At 39.6% G+C, this 15,949-nt stretch overlaps 1 long non-coding RNA gene across 1 annotated transcript; it reads left to right on the plus strand.

Annotated features, from left to right (window-relative positions):
* The first annotated feature begins 373 nt into the window (after window positions 1-373).
* Window positions 374-8,809, plus strand: LOC147350331 (uncharacterized). The gene is made up of 3 exons (XR_015148716.1): window positions 374-536; window positions 3,969-4,184; window positions 8,678-8,809. It is a non-coding gene; the product is annotated as an uncharacterized LOC147350331 (long non-coding RNA).
* Window positions 8,810-15,949: the final 7,140 nt, after the last annotated feature.

Raw genomic sequence — 15,949 nt, forward strand, 5'->3', positions numbered from 1 at the left:
AGGTCATAATTTAGAGGATCAAGCTTAATATTCTAAAAGTGAAGAATACAAGATGTGAAAAAATGTTTCCCTCTACCATGAGACCCCAGATTTAACATCTCCATACATGAAAATAAAACAAAGCCAGATAATCTCAAATATCTAAGATAACAGACCTTCTTTTAGACTGTTTTACACTTCTACTTATTGGATAAACTGGCATATTAAATTGCAAAGCTTCTTTTTGCGTTTAATTCTGAATTAATACGGGATGAATGGCACCCCACTCCAGTACTCTTGCCTGGAAAATCCCATGGACGGGGGAGCCTGGTAGGCTTCAGTCCATGGGGTTGCTAAGAGTCGGACACGACTAAGCGACTTCACTTTCACTTTCATGCACTGGAGAAGGAAATGGCAACCCACTCCAGTGTTCTTGCCTGGAGAATCCCAGGGACGGGGGAGCCTGGTGGGCTGCTGTCTCTGGGGTCGCACAGAGTCGGACACGACTGAAGTGACTTAGCAGCAGCAGCAGCAAGGGCCTAAAATTTTATCCCTGGGTAAATATCAACTCTGTAACTTTTACATTTGTTGTTACAAGTCTCATTTATGCATGTGTGCATGTGTGTGTTTGTTTGTCTTAAGGATCAAAGTTATCAAAAATCCAGTGATATGTGAAGACTCATTGTTTGAAAGAAAGTTACATTTAATTTAAGTATCCTATGGTTCAGGCTTTTCACTAAATGTAGTTATAAGCATAAGTTTGGATTAATTTAGTATTAAAGAAATGAATGGGAAATATTATACTGGCATGATGATTGCTCCCGAAATATAATCATGTAAATATTTCTCAGCTCCACTGGGAGTAGCCTAAGTACTATTTTTAATGTATGTACTTCCTTTTCTCATACACTCTCCACATTTAAATAATTTAAACTAAATAAAAACAAATGTTTTTGTATAGTCACAAGAATTTAACACAGATTTTTCATTATAATAATACCATTTTATATATTTTCAATCTTTATTTCATTTCCACTGAGCTGACTCATAATTTTGCTAACAATTTTTATAGTTATTTTGATAGATTTTTATTAGTATTAGTGAAACTAAGCCCTAAATTGTATTTTGTATATACAATTTCATTTCTTTAAGCAGCATTCAAATATATGTTAAACATGTAGCATGTCTCTGCACATTTTAGTGTTTTAGAACATATCTGTTCTCTTTCAAAATTCAAAACATACAATTCCAGGGAGACATAAAAGTTATTGGTTATTAATATTAATGAAGAGATCACTTCTAGATGAGAATGTATATTTTTTAAGAGGAGTTTTGCAAATATTCTACATTGAGATATGACTAAAATTTATGATTTATTTTACTTAAATTATACTAGTGATTCATTAAATATTACTCTTGTTGAATAGAATCTGGCCTTAGTTTTCTCTCTGCCAACCTAAACCTGGTAGATCAGGCATTTGCATTTCAAGAAAATCACAAAGTAAGCCATTACATAAACTCCATAGATAGTAATTTAAATAAGAAGATAGTTCTTTTAAGAGCCCTTCATTGTCAAAAACAATGTGGTATAGTAGAAAGTTTAAACTTAGTCTCAGATGTTTTGTTGCAAAGGAATTTGGGAATAGGTATCAAGAAACTATTTGTATCTTTAGTACTAATAGTACTAAAAATACTATTAGTATTTTTCTTTTGGGGACCTATCATTAAATAAGAAAATGTTAATTGATATTGAAACTATGAACAAAGATAGGCATTGGGGCACTATTTGTTACAAACATCTGCAAAAATTCATTTATATGACAGAATATTATGTTGTCCTAAAGACATGGTATGGTGTCTAAAACTAAGACCCCATATTGTATACTGCACTGACAGCTAGTGAAATCTGGAGGGCCTTGAAAAGCCTAGTTCCCCTCCACATTCTGTTCCCATATAAGGTATTCTTAGCCAAGCAACCCTCTCTGTCAAGGGGGACAGGTATAGTTCTTGCTTATCGCTGAGTCATGGGTTTCAGTTCACTGACAGTCCACAGAATTATTCAAATGAGCCAGTCACATCCTCCTGCAGGAACTAGAGGGCACCCCACACTTTTGATACCACAAAGCCTGCCTCCCACAGTTCCTGGTTGCTCTTTCTGTTCTCCAGTGAAACCCTCACCTGGCCCTGCATGTTGCAGTGCCCCCCTCCCTGGGGTTGTGAGGCGTAATGACTAGGAGGAGCTTGTAATGAATAAACTGCTATCATCCTCACTGGTCTAGTGCTGGGTGTCCTGTGTTCAGCCATCCCCTTGGCTTAGGGTAGGAATCCCTTCCTTGCCAATAGCGTAAATAGGAAGTCATTAAAACATTACGTACATAAAGAATTTGTAATTACATGAGAAAAAGAACATATTATAATAATACATGGGAATGCAAACTACATATGCACACAAAAGACATACTTCATTTTAAAAAATATTTTTAAAGGACTGGAAGGAAACAACCAATATATTTATAGTGATTTCCTTTCCTTTCCATAGTGGAATTCTGTATTTTTCCTTCTTTCCTACTTGCTGTATTTATCAATTATTTAAAGTTTAATATACAAGAACATTGTAAAATAAGAAGCCCTATTTTTCCCTAGCTAAAAAACTTGAACAAACTCTCTCCATTCCTCATTTATCCCCCCAAAGGGGTATAATAGTCCCTTCAGAGTCATTGCTAGACTTGATCCAGAGTATTTTGAGACTATCTTATAAATTCTAATAGGTTGTACAACGGAAGGCATTTTTGTTGTTAGTTATTACAGTAATAAGCCAAATTCCTTCCATTGACACAGAGTTAACTAACTGCACAGAGACAATTTCCTGTCTTCAGGCTCTGCTAGCTCCACAAAAATTCTCACAGTTAATCAGTAAGCTGACTTAAGCATTTCACTTTTCTCCCCACTCCTCAGTATTATACTTTGGAGATCCAGGGCTCCCAGATTGCTCTCAGAGGAACCACGAAGAACCTCATTCCATGATGTGGCTTTGCCGTTCTCCATTCCTCTTCCCATCTCTGGTCAAAATAGATTGAATTGTATTCAAAATTCTCTAGTTTCTCCTTTCTGCTTTTCATGATATTCAAAAAACCATCTAAAGCATCTCCATAATGAGTTAAAATCTGTCAATGACTTATCTATCTGGGTAAGGTGTATATATTTCAACAACAGCTTCTTATAGTCTTAACCCAAAGAAAGAAGTAACTCAAATGGAATTCATTTATTTTACTCTAAAATTATCATTATATCCCTGTTTACACAATGAATGATAGAGATTTATGGCACTAAAGTTGATCAACGGGGCAAGTAATTAAAGTTGGAGGAACCTCCTAACTAGCCTCTGTCCAACATATTGCAAAGTCCCTTGAGAAAAAAATCAGGATGAAAGTGTGAAGAAAATGTTTCCAGAATTGGCTCCATAACCTGCCCGAGACACTGTGAAGAAAGGAATTAAAGTGGCCAAACTTCTAAAATTATTACTTTAGTTTCCATTTTTCAAGTAAGTTTAGGAAAACATGCTGGGGAAGCAAGCTTATAAAAAAAGCACTATGTGAATTTAGTCACATACAGAAATGTATCCTTAGAAATGAATGTCATTTATATTCTCATTTCACTTTACTTGTTATTCCTTCATCCTGATGGATGTCAATGAAGCTGCAATTGCTTCAGAACTTGAGCATGCCCTGTGATTACATACTCCAGGCTCGACAGCCTAAGCCCTAAACAGCTCTTTCTCGTTCCATCAGCAACACTATTTCTCCTTTTGTGCCTGGAATCCAGGTGCTCGTATTCTCCTATAATTATTACTTGACATTTGGAATGGGCTGAGAGTTTGAGCTTTTTTTTTTTTTTTAACTACTGATCATCAAAAGGCTGCATCAATGATAATTTCAAACATCTTAGGAGGCCGGTTCCCATCTAAACTGTTTGATCATATGTAATTATAGGTTAATACTCTTACGAAAGGCCTAAGCAACTACCATTCGAGGCACTCACAGATGTAGCTGATGCATCATACAGGACCGTCAGTGTAGCCCTGGAAAAGCCAGCCTCATGATGATGGATGGTGGTCTGGAACACAGCTTGAGTGATAATAAAGTGCCAAGTGAAAGTAAATGAGCTGAGGAAAAAACAAACAGAAAACTTCTGAGACCTATTTTGAGGTAAGTTTTACCAACTGAGCTATCAGGGAAGCCCTGGTGATGGACTGGGAAGCCTGACATGCTGCAGTCCATGGGGTCGCAAAGCGCTGGACACGACTGAGTGACTGAAAAGAACTGAGTCATTAAATTCACTCTTCGTTCATTTGAAAATACAAAAATAAAAAGGCATATCAGAACTGAGGGAAATACACAAGGCCATCAGATGTGACCTCTTTCCGATTTTCTCTCATGAATGGATGTTTGCTTTCACCACAGGCTGCAAATTACTTTCCTTTCTGTCTGTCTGTCTGTATAGCTGTGCACTGGGGATAATCTCTTTCCCACAAGAATGCTACCAATTATAACTTACATAGGCAAAGAGGTCAGTGGCTATTTTTAAGGGTAATCTGACTGATTTTCTTTTGTAAAAGATTAAGGAATGTATCTTAAAATGCACAGAAGCAATTCTGGAAGACATGCAAATGTTTAACTCTTTGACTTAAGAAGTCTTCTCAGGGCCCACCTCGAGACGTCCTGCACAAACTGGTTAGCACGGGAGCAGGCAGTCCTCCAAACTCGTCACTGTTTGATTCAAAGCAGAAAACGTACCAGTTAACCTTCCATGAAAAAGGCTTTCTAGAGTCAAGCATCCCTAATATTAACGACATAAAGCTTCATTTGCAGATGCTTTGGGCAGAATTATAATAGGCACCCTTGAGTAGGACTTTCAATTAAAGATAGAAGCTTAGGATGAAGGAAAGAGTCCCTTGTAAGGAAAAGGACTGGGGGCCAAGAGGGTGAAAGAGATTTACTATATCATTTACTTTGCAGAAGTATCAATATCTTTTGCAAAATTCAGAAATATACATTAAACCACACATACAAAATATACAAAAACAACACATACAAAAATATTTTTGACATTAATTCAACAGATAGTTCCTCATCATTAAGATCATTCACTTCAACATTTAATTAGAGACACATGTTAGAATTCAGCTCTGGGCACAATTTTATTAAGGCAGAAGAACAATTACACTTTCCAAGTCTCGGGAACTGGGACTAATGTTAAAATTTTAACACAGCTAAAAAATCAGGCTACTGACTCATGCATTAAACAAACCAACCAATACATCTGAGCAATTCTTTCCTTGTAATTTTCTTAGACTTGCCACAGTAATGACATTTGGTTTTGCTTCCTTAGCTATGTGTAGGTACATCTAGCTAAAGATTAAATATTCTTATAAAAATCATCAGTACTGCCATATATTTTTGAAACAGACAAGCCTCAGAGAAACTTTAGGTCTCCGTGTACATGAATTTACTAGTCTCCAATAAGTTGAAACCAAAGTCTAGAGGAGGAGTAGCTCTCAGTGGAACTACATGAAAATCTGAGTATTTATGTGTCTTTGTGGTGTTGGAGAAGACTCTTGAGAGTCCCTTGGACTGCAAGGAGATCCAACCAGCCAATCCTAAAGGAAATCAGTCCTGAATATTCATTGGAAGGACTGATATTGAAGCTGAAACTCCAATACTTTGGCCATCTGAGGGGAAGAACTGACTTATTGGAAAAGACCCTGATGCTGGGAAAGATTGAGGGCGGGAAGAGAAGGGGACGACAGAGGATGAGATGGTTGGATGGCATCACTGACTCGATGGGAATGAGTCTGAACAAGCTCCAGGAGTTGGTGATGGACAGGGAAACCTGGCGTGCTGCAGTCCATGGGGTTGCAAAGAGTTGGACACAACTGAGCAACTGAACTGAACTGACTGAAAGTCTAGAGGAGAAGAAGCTCTCGGTAGAACTACATGAAAATTTGAGTATTAATAGAAAATCCCCAAGTCCACACAGATCTCAAATCATACGGAAATCCTACATTTTTCTCACACCTCTGTACTTCTGTTTGTCTTTCAGACTGAACGTGGAAGTGCTCAAATACCAAAGGCATTACTCTTTTATGCTATTTATAGCCTGATCGGGGCAGGAAGTATCACAAATCTCATGAGGATTCCCTCCCTTGTGATATTTTCAGCATCATGTTTCATGTTTTTAGAGGTCTGCATAGTTTAGAGGGCTTTCTCAGAAGCAAAGAGCCTGAATCTTTTTCCAATGGAAGTCTGTAGTCATCACAGTTGTATTCTCTAATTTTTGTAAGAGCTAGGAAAAATGTTTCCCAGAAAGATATCTCTTGACCTATAAACTGCATACAAGTGTGCTTATTCACTCAGTTGCGTCCGACTCTTTGTGACCCCATGGACTGCAGCCTGCTAGGCTCCTCACCACGGGATTCTCCAGGCAAGAACACTGGAGTGAGTTGCCACGCACTCTTCCAGGGAACCTTCCTGGGATGGAACCTGTATCTCTTTTGTCTCCTGCATTGGCAGGTAGGTTCTTTACCATTAGTGCCACCTAAACTAGAATCCATAAAAAGCAAGAGGTTCCTATATGCACACATATATGTGTGTGTGTGTGGTGTGTGTGGTTTAATCTAAATCTTCCTCAAAATAATCACATGAGCCCAAGCACCCAAGTTGGATATAGAACATACAATATACTGATCCCTATTGCTATGTGACTAGTAGCAAGTTTCTTTGATTCCATCAAAAACACCAAATCACAAAGCTCCACTAAAAGGAGCCTATGGAAGAGTCAGTCAGTTCAGTTCAGTCGCTCAGTCATGTCCGACTCTTTGTGACCCCATAGACTGCAGCACACCAGGCATCCCCTGTCCATCACCAACTCCCGGAGTTTACTCAAACTCATGTCCATTGAGTCAGTGATGCCATCCAACCATCTCATTCTCTGTGATGGATAAGGAAAAGTAGAACCATGTTTCACCATCAGAAATCACAATGGCACAACAACCACCCAGCAAAAGGATAATAAGTTACAGTAATTCTAACCAAGACCACTGCTAATGTCTATCCCCCTCTGGAGAGATGTAACTGAAAAGCACCTCTACCAGAGAAGACACATTAGAAAAAGGGTGCCTTTCCTACCAGTAAAGGCAATTGCATCCCTGGGCACATGACATGGGGGCTGCAGCACAGGCTGCAGAATTCTTCCCCCACCTCCCTCTCTGACACAACCTTTGCACCCAAATGCACAAACATGAAGCAGGCTCCATTTTGAATACACAGCCCTGAATACTGTCATGGTTCACAGGCTCAAAGCCTGAAACAAGTCAGCAGGTGCTGGATTTAAACACTGCTCTCATGTACGTCTTCCGTTTTATGTTCACTGGGAGAACAGGAACTCTAAAGGCATCTCCTATTAGTAAGATCTGCATTCTCATTCTTCTGAGGTAGGAAGCAATAGAAAGGAGACAAGAGTAGGAAAGGAACAGAAGAACACTTGTGTTTGTGCAGGATGAGTTAAGACTACATGAATTCTGGGGAGCAAATGGTACTTCTTCAGGCAGGTTGAATTTCATAAACTATATACAAGGCTTGACAAGTGTTCAACACCAAAATCTCTTTCACAAAGTGGTCTAGTGCTTGTCAAAAAAAAAGACAAAAATACATTTGTTACATATATTATTGATGACGGAATCACACTGAATTATGGAAGAATTTCATATTGCTATAGCCCCGCAAGAGTTATCATGTTTGTTCTGTTCTCTGTTCTAATTCAGGTAGTTGACTGGTAGATAGACAACTACTGAACTGAAAGAAAAGTAAATAATTGTTTCAGTTCAGTTCAGTCAGTTAAGTCGCTCAGTCATGTCTGAATGTTTGCGACCCCATGGACTACGGCACACCAGGCCTCCCTGTCCATCAGCAACTCTGGAGTTTACTCACTCATGTCCATTGAGTGGGTGATGCCATCCAGCCATCTCAGCCTCTGTCATCCCCTTCTCCTCCCACCTTCAATCTTTCCCAGCATTAGGGTCTTTTCAAATGAGTCAGCTCTTCGCATCAGGTGGCCAAAGTATTGGAGTTTCAGCTTCAGCATCAGTTCTTCCAATGAATATTCAGGACTGATTTCCTTTAGGATGGACTGGTTGAATCTCCTTGCAGTCCAAGGGACTCTCCAGAGTCCTCTTCAACACCACAGTTCAAAAGCATCAATTTTTCAGCACTCAGCTTTCTTTATAGAAATAATTGTGCCAAACCTCTCCAAAACAGGTTGAAAGACAACGTGGTGCACTAGGTTGGAGAATACATTATTTTGTTACCAGATGCAAATTTAAAAGATTCAAGGCAACTCCTCTCATATGATGTTCTTAGTCTGCCCACAGGGTGGGTCACTGCCACTCATGTTTAGAGGGGAAGCACTGCCTAGCACACTCAAGCTACGAGGCTTACTTGGTTTCAAGAGCACCTAATTTATAAATTCAGTGAACAGAACTATGTTTGCACTTCTAGTTCCATTCTTTAGTCAATGTATATTTGTATTTGGCCTTGCTATATCCTAGGTACCAGAGTAAATGCTGCTGAGTAAAATGTAGAAGAAGATACATTCCCTATAGAGTTTACTAGTAACTCTGATAATGATGTAATAAATGTTACAGGATGCTTGAGTGGCACAAGAAATGAATCCCAGTCTTGAGGCATTGGGGGAGGTTGCCCAGCGGATGTGACATCTAAAGAAAATCTGAAGAAAGCATGCAGATTGACCAGATAAGAGATGAGAAGAAGGCAAGGTAGGAGGGTTTCAGGAAACTGTAACATTTCAAAGTGGTTGAAGTATAAAGAGATGAAGCTGACAGATAAGCACAGCCAGATCAAGACTAATACTACATATTTGATGTTTGGGCTTTATTCTAAGGATAATTGGAACAATTGACAGTATTAATTAAAGACAAAGAGATAATCTCCCTTTGCACTTTGGCAAGATTATTCTTAAAAAGATAGGAAAAAAATAACAGGGATGCTGGCAGATGAAGAGAAACTTTGTATATTCAAACAGGAAGCAGTGGCATGAAAGCTACTGAACAAAGTCTGTGATCTAGAGCAAAGTGGTGAAAGAGGGGGATGGAGATAAATAGGAGATTTGGGAGATAAATAGGAGATCTGGGAGAGTCACAAAGAGTCGGACACGACTAGGCGACAGAACTGAACCGAAGGAGATACTTAGGAGGTTAGGACATGAATTGATCATTGACTTTGATACAGTGTGTGGGGTCAGAATTCAAGATAATGATACTTTTTGGCTTAGGCAAGTGTGTGGAAAGTGGCACAAGGTAATGAGCACAACTTTGGACACATTTTGAAGTCACTGTGAGACAGCAGAGAGGGGCTGTTTGATGGCAGGTTAAATAGGGACTTCCCCTGCTCCTCTTTTCCCCTCAGCCCAAGTCCAAATTGATCACCCTCTGTTAGCGTTTGACTCTAACTGTTTGGCATAAATGAAAAGTGAAAGAAGAGAATGAGCTAATATATGTAACTACAATGCAATGTATTCAGTTTTTCTCTCACCATCTTTCATGCCTCATCCAGGAAGAGGGCTTAGCTACACAGAACCAGGAGAAAAGAGAGTTAAACACTGGCTCAGAAAAAGCATCTGCTCTAACAGGAGCCCTTTTATTATGCAAGGTGAAAAACTGTGCAAAGAAACATCTTTATTATTTATATGTGAAAGTGATATTGAAATTGTAGGTGGCATATTATACAGCATTCTAGTGGCTGGTTATGGAGTGCTGTTTCACCACATGTAATTTTCAAAAGTTCTGAGAATTATGTTTCTGGCCATTTCACCCCAGAAAGAGTTAATTCTGAGCCTTGTGGCTCACTACTTGAGAACTTCTTCTGAATGGGTTGACATTAGCCCACTAATGACTTTTTAAAGGGGAAAGAGGTTAAACAGTTATGAATTCCCTCACAATGAGACCAAGCAGGTCACACTTGTACACAAGGATTGCATGATGCATTTTTAAAATAATTCCTCCAAATCAAGAGAAGTAATGTCTTCCTCATCTTTGCCTGTCAATAGTGCCTTATCAAATAAAGGAAGTGACTTTTAATTTAGCATAACTTAGCTTCTTCTGAAACCATGGGCCTTCTCATAATTAACATTTTGTTTTTACAGTGTGTGCAAACCACTGGTTTACTAGTCCTGTCTAGAATTTCATCTTGGACTATCTAGTTATTCCCTGACTTCCAGAAATCTCTGTTTTTCCCAATAGAAGATGCTGGTAATTCGGCATCCTTTTCTCTCTCAGGTACCCTCAACTGAATCAGAAGGCTGGAAACCCCGGGAACTATTTCCCAGAACCACTACCAGCGGCTTCCACCCTAGACGTGGCAGGTGAAATTTACAAGGGGAAAAGGGCAAAAGCCTTATTTCTGCTCCTCTGGAGGCTAGCGTGGGAGGCCCTGGACTTCAGTAGACACAAAGTTACAGCAGCTGTTGCATATTCCCCTGAAAAGCACCTTTCTCAGTGCCTGAAGAAGCTCTGATTACTGTCAGGCATTCGATTTCCTAACTCCCCAAAAGCAGCAAACCCTAGTTCCCAGAGGTAAGCTTTCCTTCTGCTTTTCCAGAAGTCTTATAAGCACCTAATTTCTGTCTCGGGTTTTTTAATGTCTAAAAAACACAAAGTGGCTTCTGTTTTCCCAACTGATAAATTTCCCTTGAAGAAGAGAAAGTACTGCATGGTACCTAACAGCATTGGTTTCTCTTTTTTGGGGTTTTTTCCATCAGAAACTTTATTTTGCAGTGATTCAAGTAATCTTTATCTCCTGTATTCCTACATTAAGCCTAAGGCTAGAAATACATCTGACATGGAAAAGGCACTTAGTACTGGTCAAGAGTGGATGGGAATAGCTATTTATACAAGAAAGGGGAGGAAATGTCACAAACTAATTTTATTAGCAGTAATGGTGGTGATTCTTAGTCTTTCAAAGGCAAAAAGAAATGCGACATTTCATTTTTCTCAAAGCATGGACATTTTTGATGCAGACATAGATGAACTACTACCAGATTCTTCTTAAAATCCCAAATTCACCCAGAGAATTGTTAGCTGAACATTTCTGTGTCAGTCCAATGAAAGTAACATTCTTCTCTGGAGTGTTAGACTTATGTCTTCGTTCAGTACATGAAAAAATAAAAATGAGAAGTTACCGAGGAAACAAGGCAGACTAAATGACAATTCTCTGCTCTTTAATTTTACTTTCCATTCTCATATTCCTATTTTAAAAAGCAAAACATAAGCGAGATTTTTGTTAAAGAAAAACTGCAAAATATGAAGACAAATGTCTAACTAAGATAACAGAGCAAAATCACTTATTTAAAAAAAGCCCATGGTATGCTCTGTGGTTTGGGTTAACTGCTGTTAATTTCCTCCCTAACCATCATTTTCTACTGATTTTCTTGCACATTCTGTAAAGAAAATTTTTGTTAAGAAGAGAAAATGAATACTAAGAATCACAGACACTAAGAAGTAAACTTTAATTCTTTCTTGAATTAAATGAAAAATAATCTAGTGCTTAGATTTGCTTACTTATTTTAAAATAAAAGTTGCAGTTGTTGAATTTTATGTTTGTTGGGCTAAGAAGCTTGATATCTTTGTGAGTCCATTATTCCTAAAATAGGCATGTGGAAGAATCTCATGTATTCAACTTGGAACAGATATTTATTGCCTACCTACAAGATTTAAGTTATGGTGATAGTTTCTGGGTTGTATATAATTATGAATAAGCCATGGTTTTTGCCCTCAAAGAGCTCAGAGTTCATCAATCTACACAACAGATCTTACTATCCCATGGCTCCTATGCCTTTTCTTCAGCAGCAAGGAAGGAAAATAAAGCTTAAGGGTGAGAAATTTTCTGGCCTAAAGTCACATATATGTAAAGAAAGGGAATTAAAAAAGCACTTATCTCTTCAAAGCTTTAGTTTTCTGTGGGAAACCTTCCAGCACCAAAAATAACTGATGGAGGTAGTTAGCAAAACACTGGACATCCTGTCAGATCTTCCTTGTTGGCAAAGTTCACTACAAACCTCACAAGAATGCATGTTATTTATTCAAGAGATGTCTGGAGTTTCCCCAGGAGTCACTGATGGACTGGTCTGAAATGTCCACTTCCTCCTGCCACACTAGCCAGAAGCAGATGGCCTATTCTTCCCACACTTAGTTCAGCTGCAAGGACACAGAAGCCAAGGACTTTGGCCTTAGGATGGATGAGTAATTCCAGGACGGAACACTGCATTTATTTCTATTTTCACATTCTAGTCTACTACTGTCATGTCCATTTAAGCTCTGGGAACTGTGGGGTTAACGTAGCAACTTGTACTGCTCTTAGGGGTTTCTCCAAGGTTCCCAAGCACCTCCATGAAAAGCTGATGGAAAATCCAAATTTATCTAGGTCAAAGGAGGACCCCAACTCCACCTTGCAAATATTGCCTTTCAATGGGAGTTCACCTATGTGCCAATTTAAAGCTGCTTGCCCAACATTTCGTACCCCCTTTCCTGCTATGTTTGTAGTATTTACTGTTATGTAACTGACTATAAAATGTCCTTCTTCTTTATTAACTGCTTCTCTCCACTGGCATGTAAGTGGCAATTCTGTGTCTATTTTGCTCATTGCTATATCCCCAACCCTAGACTACTGCCTGGACTATGAGAGTGCTCTATCAATATTTGTTCAATGACTTATAAATAATCTCTACCGCACATCACTGTGGACATATAACGTATGGTCCATGAACATTGCTTTGTTCTGTCCATACTCAGTCGTGTCTTAATCTTTGCAACACTTTGGACTGTAGCCCACCAGGCTCCTCTGTCCATGGGACTTTTTCGACAAGAATACTGGAGTGGGTTGCTATTTCCTCCTCCAGGGGATCTTCCCAATCTAGGGATCAAACCCACATCTCTGCATCTCCTGCAATGCAATACGCATTGTATGCATATTTTTTACCGCTGAGCCATCACAGGAGCCCCATGAACCTGGTAAAGACTAAATAACACTGTGGACCCGTTTCAGGAACAAATCTGTTTGAGGTAGTGGTCTGATATAAATAATCACATGACCTACAGACTCCGACTATTGAGTTCAAGTTCCAGCTCTACTACTACTTCCTATGTTATCTTCTACACCTGTATTTTCTTTCTGTGAATGAGGATGATGATGTCATCAGTGACTCTGCTGTAGGGCTGTCATGAAGATTAAATGAAATATACATTGTGTGGGGGGCAGTATTGCTACGATTTCTGCTTATTTCCACTTAATGCAGTCTGAGTGTCTTGCCAGACTATATTTAGGATAGCTCCTTTCATTCTATAGGGCAACTATTTTACTAGGGAATCTGTCAATTGTCACTGTGAGTGACAACTGCCAGACTGACACTCACAGTGACCAAGCAGGAGGCTTCTTTCATGATGTCTTTATAACTCCAGAAAAGACTATACTCTCTTTCTACTAATCACCTCTCCTAAGCCATCTCCCCCAGCCCATATGTCCAGAGTTATAGAATCTCATAGACAAAAAAAATTTATTTTAGATTTCATCAAGGCCTCTGTCTCACCTATCACTGTTCTCACTCCCACCTTCAAACTGGATCCCTTCCAGAATCTTCCTGGCAAAGTGGTCATGCAGTCTCTTCATCCTCTCTTGCTTTACACTGCTCTACAAAGGAGTGCATCTCATATTTTCACACTCTGTGTTATTAGAAAGCCCTTACTCACTCTGAAATTAAATCCAGCTGCTGGCTTAGTTTCAACTTCCAAAGTTACCTGGAGTAAGATAGTCCAGAAGCGTCTCTTCCCTGACGACACAGCGATGAAATAGTTCTGGTCTTTGTGATCATTCCTCATATGGCAAAGTTTCTAGATCCTTCTTCATCCTGCCCCCTCCCCTTTAATTTTTTTTTTTACATCAACAATGATCCATTGAATTATGATCCCCATGACTTGCCTCTAAATTTTAAATATAACATGTCTTATACTGGGCCCTGGGATTTGATCATTCAAATCAAAAATCAGAATTTGGAAATTCAACTTCTTTAAAGGCTACAGGGGCTTATACAGACAATTTTAGAAATTATGTCATACTGTTGGCTCGAAGTGAGGTTGTGGTCAAGTAAAATCCCTAAGTCTGTTCCATGTGAGTTGCTATCAGGTCAGATTTTCTGGCTTTTTGAAGAAACTTGGGTCAGTGCTCTGTTTTCTACAGATGCTCCAGAGATGTGTAGACTCACAAATGATTTTTTCTCTTAGCAGACTGGGCACTAAGCTCCAGCTGCAAGATCCTTCTTAAGAAGCCCAGCCACAGGTTTGATGTCAGGAAGAGACAAAGAACTCCTTAATAAGTTCTCATGACCAAAAGGTGATTTGAGGAACCCTTGTCACCCTGTTTATTTAACTTCTATGCAGAGTACATCATGAGAAATGCTGGACTGGAAGAAACACAAGCTGGAATCAAGATTGCTGGGAGAAATATCAATAACCTCAGATATGCAGATGACACCACCCTTAGGGCAGAAAGTGAAGAGGAACTCAAAAGCCTCTTGATGAAAGTGAAAGTGGAGAGTGAAAAAGTTGACTTAAAGCTCAACATTCAGAAAATGAAGATCATGGCATCCGGTCCCATCACTTCATGGGAAATAGATGGGGAAACAGTGGAAACAGTGTCAGACTTTATTTTTCTGGGCTCCAAAATCACTGCAGATGGTGACTGCAGCCATGAAATTAAAAGACACTTACTCCTTGGAAGGAAAGTTATGACCAACCTAGACAGCCTATTGAAAAGCAGAGACATTACTTTGCCAACAAAGGTTCGTCTAGTCAAGGCTATGGTTTTTCCTGTGGTCATGTATGGATGTGAGAGTTGGACTGTGAAGAAGGCTGAGCGCTGAAGAATTGATGCTTTTGAACTGTGGTGTTGGAGAAGACTCTTGAGAGTCCCTTGGACTGCAAGGGGATCCAACCAGTCCATTCTGAAGGAGATCAGCCCTGGGATTTCTTTGGAAGGAATGATGCTAAAGCTGAAACTCCAGTATTTTGGCCACCTCATGCGAAGAGTTGATTCATTGGAAAAGACCCTGATGCTGGGAGGGATTGGGGGCTAGAGGAGAAGGGGACGACAGAGGATGAGATGGCTGGATGGCATCACTGACTCGATGGACGTGAGTCTGGGTGAACTCCGGGAGTTGGTGATAGACAGGGAGGCCTGGCGTGCTGCAATTCATGGGGTCGCAAAGAGTCGGACATGACTGAGCGACTGACCTGATCTGATCTGATCTGATCATATAGAAATCGGAGAAAACAATGGCACCCCACTCCAGTACTCTTGCCTAGAAAATTCCATGGACTGAGGAGCCTGGTAGGCTGCAGTCCATGGGGTCGCTGAGGGTCGGACACGACTGAGCGACTTCACTTTCACTTTTCACTTTCATGAATTGGAGAGGGGGAGCCTGGTGGGCTGCCGTCTATGGGGTCACATAGAGTCGGACATGACTGAAGCGACTTAGCAGCAGCAGCAGCAGCAGCATATAGAAATATGAAGTTCAAAACTGGTTCTGTCTAGCTATGCTTATCCTCAAATCCATGTATGTACTTTAGGAAATCAAGGACCTTCCTCAAAGGCATACAAAATTTAGTGCTAATATGCATTCATGAATTTTTCTAGGGAGAGTATCTGTAGGTTTTATGAGTCATATATAGGAGCTCATAACCAAAAAAGAGATTAAGAACCTCTATTAGCCCCATTATTTTAGAAAGGGCATTTTTGAGCCCTGGAGGTATTTACAAAATTACTCAGGGTCACAGAGCTAATCGTTAGTAGAGACTGAACTATATTCAAGATCCTTCAAATCCCAGCCCAAGCAATTTACTACCTTAACA

This window comes from Bos grunniens, chromosome 20, assembly GCF_055505025.1.
Source record: "Bos grunniens cultivar Pamir isolate PY7600 chromosome 20, Bosgru_T2T1.0, whole genome shotgun sequence".
NCBI lineage: Eukaryota > Metazoa > Chordata > Mammalia > Artiodactyla > Bovidae > Bos > Bos grunniens.